The sequence below is a fragment of the Delphinus delphis genome, chromosome 3 (genome assembly GCF_949987515.2).
Source record: "Delphinus delphis chromosome 3, mDelDel1.2, whole genome shotgun sequence".
NCBI classification, from domain to species: domain Eukaryota; kingdom Metazoa; phylum Chordata; class Mammalia; order Artiodactyla; family Delphinidae; genus Delphinus; species Delphinus delphis.
Window position 1 is genome coordinate 7,985,342 of NC_082685.1, and position 6,022 is coordinate 7,991,363.

Here is a 6,022-nt window from a genome sequence, read left to right on the forward strand (position 1 = left end):
ATGTAATGAGTTGTGCCTGGAGGGATGCAGTACTCCAGAGCTGCCACAGGAGGGTGTGGCAGAATCTCATTCTTGCCCTTGGACTGTAGGAACTGGGAAAAGAAGAGAGACATAATAATAATAATGACCACGATGCTGCAGCACTTGCTTTCAGGCCCGTTTTAACTTCACATCAGTCCTATGAAGTGGGCACCATTATCATAGCCATTTCCCACATGAGAAAACTGAGGCACAGAGAGGCTCAGTAACTTGATGAAGATTGCCCAGCAAGGAGTAGCAGAACCAGAATAGAACAACCAAGATAAAAGTCACAGGTTATCTGACCACCTAGGGGGAAGGCAGGTGAGCTTCGAGGTGGAAGATCTCCCAGAGTGGGAGGGAATCCCTGAGGTGCCCTGGGATCATTGTGTTGCGTGGTGATCCCTTTCTCAGGGCCTGGAGCCCCCATCTGTAGCCCACCTGCCAGATATTTTTCCCAGCCAGGGAGTTGGTATCCTCTTAAATGCTGAGACAAATCGCACCCGCTCAAGGTCAGGTGAAACTGACAGAAAGGCCATCCTTTTCTAGTTGGGGGTCAGGAAAGGCTTTCTGTAGGAAGGTTAGGAGAGGCAAGGAAGAGAGTTTCAGGCTGAGGACACATCATGGGCAGAGACCTGGAGTGGGAGAGGGAAGGGCGTGTGGTAAGTTTCCTTTCAGAGAAACACAAATACTCTATGACCTCACTTTTTTTTTTTTTTTTTTTGCGGTACGCGGGCCTCTCACTGCTGTGGCCTCTCCCATTGCGGAGCACAGGCTCCGGAACGCGCAGGCTCAGCGGCCATGGCTCACGGGCCCAGCCGCTCTGCGGCATGTGGGATTCTCCCGGACCGGGGCACGAACCTGTGTCCCCTGCATTGGCAGGCGGACTCTCAACCACTGCGCCACCATGGAAGCCCCATCTATGACCTCACTTTAACGTGGATTCGAAGTGGAATGGTGGTTGCCAGGGCCTGGGGGGTAGGGGAAAGGGGGGATGTTGGTCAAAGGGGGCAAACTTCCAGTTAGAAGATGAATGAGTCCTGGGGATGTAATGGACAGCATCGTGATTACAGTACTGTATTGTATACTTGAAAGTTGCTAAGATTGTCAATGTTCTCACCACAAGAAAGAAATGGTAATTATGTGTCATGATGGAGGTGTTAGCTGATGATATGTAACTGTACCATGTTATCACAGTTGTACACCTTAAACTTACACAATGTTATATGTCAGTTATGTATCTCAACAAAGCAGGGGAACAAAAAGCAACTCAAAACCCCCAAAGTCTGCCTAGCAAAGGTGACATAACCCTCCTGCCTTCCCCCTTGTTTCCAATGAGACCTGGAGGTTCCCTGCTCCCACTGCCTCCCCAACTGCCCCCTCCCCCTCATCACAGCACACACAGATCCCCTGCCCCTCCTCCCCGGTTTGGGGCCAGCTGTTGGAGACATCACCCCTGATCTCAGAGTGATGATCTGAGCGCTGGCCTCAGTTTCCCCTCTGCTGCTGGGACAGACAAAGCTCAGCTGTCCCCCTCTGCCACCCCCAGAATCCGTGGCAGGCGATTTTCTTCAAGCCCAGCACTTTGTGACTTTGACGTAAACTTCAAATGTGGTTGCCTTTCTTGTCCTGCCCTGCCTGGGTCTCGGTGCTGCTCCTGGCTTATCCACATGAGTGGGCGTCATGGGGCCACTTAGAACAGGACCTGGCACCCAGTAAGTGCATAATAAACAGGCTCAGGATGATGATGATGATGTTGGTGATGCCTCTGATTGCCCACATCATTTTCAGCCTGATGGGTGATTGGTCCAGGGATTCTCACCCTTAGCACTACTGACATTTTGGGCTGGAGAGTTCTTGCTGGTGGGGGATAGGGGGATATCCTATGCATTATAGGGTGTTTGGCAGCATCTCTGGCCTCCACCCAGCAGGTACCAGTAACACCCTCCAATTCTGAGGACCCAAATCATCTCCAGACCCTGGCCAGTGTCCCCTGGGTTGGGAGGCAGGATCGGTTGGGTGAGAACCACTGATCTGAGCCTAGGTTGTTTTCTGTCTATACCAGATCCACTAGGATGAGCCGTGTCCCTCCCAGCCCCGGGTTGTTAATTCTTTCAGTATCCTGACTTTAGACGCATAAAAGCCTTTTTCTTTTTCTTTTTCTTTTTTATGCTGAGACAGCCTCTCTCTAAGAGACAGTGGAAGCTGACATACTGGCTGTTACTTAAACGAAGGAAGATCCTTGGTAACTGGAAAACCCCCATCATCAGACAAGCATCAGTGAACACTTAAAATCCTGCCCCACTGGCTCTCCCAGTGACAGCCATTAGCTGACAGGGACCCGGAGTCTCAGAAAGGCTGGTACCTAGTGCGTGACAGTGTGAGTGTCTGAGTGGCTGCGCTGGCCTTCCTGCTCGAGCTGGACAGACACCCCCAGAACCATGTGTTTGACCATCCCCTGGCCTGTGTGTCCGCCATCCAGCCAGGCTGGACACCTACAGCCTCTGTCTCGCGGTGAAACCCCCTGGCTTGGCCATCCGTGGGAGTCTGGCCTCTTCCAGGCCCAAGTTAGAGGACACACATTTTCATCCACTGATTGGTACATAACCTTGTGTGGTGTGTGTTGCTGTTGAAAGATCCCTTACTTAATATACACTGTTGATTCATTTCCACTGAATTCATGGCCAGCAGCTTTATAACTCCTGTCTGAATCGACCCCATCTGGGACTGTGCACCCCAGGCGCCCTGCGTGGCCGCGAGAGTCCCACCAGCATTGATTCCGCGGTTACCCATACACGTCAGTGAGGCAGCAAATTTGCGGTTGTGGGATCTGCGAATCCTGAGGACAGACTGTGTACTGTTTCAGGTGGTAATGAGTGCTGAGAAGAGACTCCTGGATTGGGGGGATGAAGAGGGAAGATAGGGGTATGTTAGTTTCCTAGGGCTGCCCTAACTAAACGGAAGTTTATTCTCTCACAGCTCGGGAGGCTGGACGTCCAAAGTCAAGGTGTCAGCAGGGCTGTGCTCTTCCTGAAGGGTCCAGGGAAAAATCCTTCCTTGCCCCTCCCTAGCTTCTGCTGGTTGCCTGTGACCCTGCGAGTTCCTTGGTTTGCAGATGCATCTGCCTCCCTTGTCACATGGCTTTCTTCCCTGTGTACATGTACCCAATTTCCCCCCCCCCCAACTTTTATGATGGATTTAGGGCCCAGTATGGCCTCATGTTAACTTGATGACATTAAGACCCTGTTTCCAAAGAAGATCACATTCACAGGTTCTGGGTGGATGTGAATTTGGTGGGGGGAACCCTATCCAACCTAGTCCCTGGGGCTGTTTTAGCATGGAGACATCATGGGTGACCTCCTGGAGGAGGTGACATTTGAACGCGACCCGATGGAAGTGCGGGAGATCTGAGGGGAAGAGGCAGAGGGAAGAGCCGGTACAAAGGCCCTGAGGTTGGGCTGTGCTTGACTTGTTCTGGTATCATTCAGAGGCCCACGTGGCTGGAGCAGAGTGAGCGAGGGGGACAGAGGAAGGGGGGTGAGGGCAGGGAGGGGATGGGGGCAGGTGGTGCAGGGCCTTGTGGGCCTTGGGGAGGACTTGGGCTTGTACCCCAAGGGAGATGGGAGCCCTGGAGGGCTGTGGGCAGAGGAGGGACAGGAGACTCCAGAAAAGGACAAAATAGCATAAGAGCAGGCCAGGTCTTGGGTTCCATATCTTACAGAATCCCCGCCGTCATCCTGTGATGGACTCATTTGCTGGCCCCATTTTCCAGATGAGGTCTGGTGAGTTTGATTCACTGCCCCAGGATCGCGCAGCTGCTAACTGTTCCCTGATCGATCATGTTTGATCCATGTGAACTCAGTGAGTTTCTCTGGAGTCACCTGCTGTTTGTTAGGGCCTCCAGAAATGAGTATGGGACATGTGAGACATGCCTAGGGTTCCCTCACCTGCATCTGGGGACCCTTTGGGTGGTCTGAGTTCCTTAGACAGAGTTTTTAAAGGAAGCGGGGCTCCTGCTACAAGTGAGCATTAAAGGCTGCTTGCCTTTGCCAAGGACGCCTGAAGGTCAAATAACACCCGTCTGTTCTCCTGGTGTCAGGAATAATAGATGAAGGTGTTCATTAAAGTCTAACTCCTGTCACGAAATTGGGTCATTTGTAGACACGTGGATGGACCTAGAGACTGTCATACAGAGCGAAGTAAGTCAGAAAGAGAAAAACAAATACCGTATATTAACGCATATATGTGGAATCTAGAAAAATGGTACACATGAACTGGTTTACAAGGCAGAAATAGAGACACAGATGTAGAGAACAAACGTATGGACACCAAGGGGGGAAGGGGGGTGGTGGATGAATTGGGAGATGGGGATTGACACGTATACACTAATAGGTATAAAACAGATAACTAATGAGAACCTGCTGTATAGCACAGGGAACTCCACTTCGCTATACAGTAGAAACGAACACAACATTGAAGAAAAACTATACCCCAATTCAAAAAAAAAGTCACTGCTAATCTGATAAACAAACAACCAACAAACAAAGTCTAACTCCCGTCATTGGTCTTTCTAACGTGGCCGCGTGGCATTCAGTTGGCTGCCAATGCCTGTGATGCCTCTGTTAGAGCCCTGTGGATGGGTACAGTGGCCCGCGCCACGGCCACATGGTGGTAGCAAGAGCAGGAGACACGGTTCTGGGGGAATCTGAGGTCTTGGGTGCAGGAACAGGGGTTTGATCAGAGAGCCAGGAGCTTGAGCAAGGAGCAAGGTGGTGGCAGTGAGGTCTGAGCCCCCTTCCCGTGCTTTGGGGATGTTTCTGGTCTCTAACCGAGGGTGGCATGCAGGGCTTTTGTCCTCCACATCCCTTCCGTCCAGGTCCAGTCGAAATGACTTACTCCCTCTGTAGCTTGATGGTCCCCCTTACTCCTCTGGGCTGTCACAGTGGGCATTTAATTGGGGCCTTGGATGCCCAGAGCATGTTCTGTGGAACCAGAGCCAAGTGTGGGGATTAGGTAGAGCTAAATGGGGCCGTTCCGTGCGGGTCTTCTCAGAGCCTTTCATGTGCTCAGAGCTTTCCAGAACTTATGTGCCCCCCTTGACATTTTTTCCCCTCCGAAGCATTTTTTAGGGGTCTGGGGGGTCCTGGAATACATAAAGGAAACAGTGCCTTAAACCAAAGGGGAAACTTGCATGGTGGAATTTCAGGCAGAGACTTCTGGCCGAGCATCAAAGATTTCCTGCTTTTCCCCTTCCTCTTCTTCCCAGAACCTGGGCACTGAGAACAAGGCTGGCGTCCCACGGCCCTCTCTGGGGTGGCCCAGTGGGGTTGCAAACTCTGGGCAACCCAGCCAAATTAGGAGCTCAGGATGAGGCTGGATGGGGTCAGTCCAGGCGAGACTGAGGGGCTGGGCTTGTGGGGCTGACCGGGCTCCTGGGGGCGTGGAGACACAGGATTCCTGAACCCGGATAATGTCTCTTGATGTCTGAGGGTTCTCGAGGTGGGCGTGTCTTCTGGGAAGGCCAGAGAATCCCCTGGGATGAAGCCCAGAGATTAGCTCAGGAGAGAAACATCTGATTCCCCGCGGACCCCTGAGTCCAGGGTCACAGTGGGAGGCCGCAGATTGGCCCCTCTCTTCCTAAAGTAAACACGCACTGCTGGCCAGGCCCCCTCGGTCCAGCTGCCAGGCCTCTGCCCAGCCTCCTTTGGCGGCCCCTCCAGCATGTCAGCCCCTGGCCTTACACCCTCTACCTCCTTCTGCCCACCCGCTCTGGCCTCTCCCAGCATCTCTGGCTGTGGGGACCCCGGGGACTCGGTCACTCCAGGCCTTGCCCCTGTGTGGCCCTGATGGGCACAGTCTAGAAGGGCACAGGGAAGCGGAGGCAGATGCAAAGCTGGCTGCCCCCGGGCTGTTATTATTACTGTTGTTGTTGTCATTGCCAATAAGACAGGAATGCTGGGACATAGTTGAGAACGCAGAGAGAATGCATCATCTCTGGGACATC